Below are 3,505 nucleotides of genomic sequence, written 5' to 3' on the forward strand. Positions count from 1 at the left end.
CCCCCCCCGCCACTGTGCCGCTGCCACCGTTCCGCCTCCCAAAATCAAACCCCCCATCCTAGCATTTCAAGGTTAGTTATATACATTTTTCAATTTAAGTGATTCTAATTATTTTAATTGTATAAATTAGGGTTTAGTTAATGTTTAATTAAATTTAGTTGTATAATTGTGAGTTGCCTTGTCATTGAACCTTTGAAATATTTCATGTGTGATCATTTATCATTTAGGATTGTTCATATTAGAAGAGTTCATATTTGTACTCCAGCCCCTCTTTGTGAATTGGTATTTTGTGTAATTTTGAATTTTTATATTTTGGAAGACCCAGATGCATGTCTTAGGTGCTAATAACATTTCAAGGTTAGTTATCTATATTTTTTAATTTAAGTAATTTTAATTATTTTAATTGTATAAATTAGAGTTTAGTTAATGTTTAATTAAGTTTAGTTGTATAATTGTGAGTTGACATAAATTAGGGATTGTTCAAATTAGAAGAGTTCATATTAGAGATACATGTGAACTTTCAAATTACTTCTTACAATTGAATTTTAAAAGAACTTATTTAGGGATATATGTGAACTTTCAAATTAATATAACATGCAATTTATTTATGCTAGATTAATTGAGTGTGCTAACAAATTATAATTGAATGAGTTAGTCTAGTTGAATGGCTTAACTAATTCAATATTCTAGTAAGTAAATGTTGTACTTTGTAACTAAAGTTTATTATGTAACTTATTCTAAAAATTAATTTGAATTATGATTAATATAACATGTAATTTATTTGTTCTTTATGCAGATGGAATATCGTAGTTGGATGTATAATAGGAATTATCCTAATCGTTGGTTTTTTAGGGAGGAATTTATAGAAGGGGTTAAGGAATTTATTAGCCATGAAATGTCACTTAAACTGTTTCGGATTGGAGGGATGATTAGGTGTCCTTGTACTAAGTGCAAGTGTTTGCATTTTTTAGGTTCGGATGATGTTACGACTCATCTTTATAGATAGGGGTTTATGGATAATTATTTTGTTGGACTAGTCATGGAGAAGTTGATGGTACTAATGGTGTATTTCATAACGTAGTTGTTGGTAAAAGTAGTAGGTCGGTGGAGAATAACGTTCAACATCCTAGATACCATGAAATGGTTGCGGATGCTTTAGGGATGCACTTCGATTTTGATGCCCATGAAAGTGTTGAACAACCACCTAACGAAAAGGCAAAATATTTTTATGAACAGTTAGAGGCCGCTAGTCGTCCACTAAGACAAGGGAGTATGCACTATCAGTTGTCTATTGCGGTTAGATTATTAAGTATCAAATCAAATACCTTTATTTCTCAAGCGGGAATGGATTCTTTCATTGGCCTTATGAGTGAACTAGTTGACCCAGCTTTCAACATACCGGAAGATTTCTATAAGGCTGAAAGATTGGTTTCTAAGTTAGGACTCTCGTCTATAAGAATCGATTGTTGTGAAGATGGTTGCATGTTGTATTATAAGGGTGATGCAGATTTAGAAAGTTGTAAATTTTGTGAAAAACCACGTTTTAATAGGCTTTCCAACGGGAAGAAGGCTGTTGTGAAGTTGATGCATTACTTACCTCTTATTCCTAGATTAAAGAGGTTGTACGCATCGATGAGTTCCGCTCCTCATATGAGATGACACTATAAAAATAGAAGGCCGCCCGGTATTATGTGTTATCCTTCAGATGGGGAAGCTTAGAAGCATTTTGATAGGACGTATCCGGATTATGCTAGTGAACCGAGGAATGTTCGATTGGGTTTGTGTGCTGATGGTTCAACACCATATTCATGTTGGCCGGTCTTTATTACGCCGTATAATCTTCCGCCTGAAATGTGTATGACTAGTCCATATATTTTTTTAAATTGTGTTATTCCCGGTCCCCGCAATCCAAAGAGTTTGATTGATGTATATTTGCAACCTCTGATTGATGAGCTTAAACAACTGTGGTATGATGGAGTTGAGACATATGATATATCAACTAAGCAAAATTTCAACTTGCGTGCTAACTTAATGTGGACCATTAATGATTTTCCTGCGTATGGAAAATTATCTGGGTGGATGAATGCCGGAAAGTTAGCATGTCCTTACTGCCTTGAAAATGGTAAAGTGTTCACTTTAAGACATGGCCGAAAGCAATCATGGTTTGATTGTCATCGTCAGTTCTTGCCGGTTGATCATGAGTTCAGAAGGATGAAGAAAGCATTCAAAAGGAATACAGTTGAACATGATTTGCCACCTCCAATTTATTCCGGTAAGGAATTTTGGGAGGGGGTTCATAACTTCACTAAAGTTACTGAGGCCCCACCTTCTAGATTTCCTGGATATGGTGTTACTCATAACTAGACAAAACAGAGCATATTTTGGGAGTTGCCATATTGGAAGGATAATCTTCTCCGACACAATCTTGATGTCATGCATATTGAGAAGAACCATTTTGACAATTTGTTCAACACAGTGATGGATGATAGGAATAAAACAAAAGATAACCCGAAGGCTAGACTGGACTTACAAGAATATTGCAGGCGACATGAATTACATTTGTAGTCTGGGAACAATGGTAAGGTGTTCAAGCCCAAGGCCAGCTACACATTCACTTTGGAATAAAGACGACAGATTTGTAGTGGGTTACAAACCTAAAGATGCCCGAGGGCTATGCATCGAACCTGGGAAAAACGTGCCGATATGGTTGAGGGAAAGCTACTCATCATGACTGTCATATATTCATGAAAACCTCAATCCCTATTGCATTTTGTGGTTTGCCTGGAAATATATGGAAACCCATCACAGAGAAAAGTTTATTTTTCAAAGACTTATGTTCTACCACATTAAGGGAAGAAAACCTATTTCAAATGAATCGGAGCATTCTTGTAATCAGTAATAAGCTGGAAAGGATTTTTCCGTGTGGTTCTTTGATGTGATGGAACAACTTTCAATTCATCTTGTACACGAGGCGCGACTTGGAGGCCCGGTTCAATGCAGGTGGATGTATCCATTCGAGAGGTAATGATCAAACCTTGATTTATTCTTGTAATTTTCTTTAATGTTGTCGTCTAATATGATAATATGCAGGACTATCGGCAAGTGCAAACGATTTGTTAAATAGAGGAATAGGATTGAAGGATCCATACAAGAAGCCTATCTTGCAAAGGAAACTACCCATTTTTGTTCTTACTACTTTGACAGTCATGTGCCATGTGCTAGAAATAGGCCCAATTGGCACAATGCGGTGATTGAGATTGATCCATTATATCCACCAATGTCCATATTCAATCAACCAGGCCGAGGTTCTAAAGATAGAACAAAAAAGGGCCTAAGTAGTATGGAGTACAAATCAGCTTCAAATCATATGTTGCTAAATTGTCTGCAAGTTCAACCCTTTCTTAAGTAAGTGTTGACGTAAGATTAATTTACATGGGCTATGATTTAATTTGGTTGATGCAACTAACAAATAATTTTCAATGCGTCGCTTAGTGACTTCGTGAGT

The sequence above is a fragment of the Nicotiana attenuata genome, unplaced genomic scaffold, assembly GCF_001879085.1.
Source record: "Nicotiana attenuata strain UT unplaced genomic scaffold, NIATTr2, whole genome shotgun sequence".
Classification (NCBI taxonomy): Eukaryota; Viridiplantae; Streptophyta; class Magnoliopsida; order Solanales; family Solanaceae; genus Nicotiana; species Nicotiana attenuata.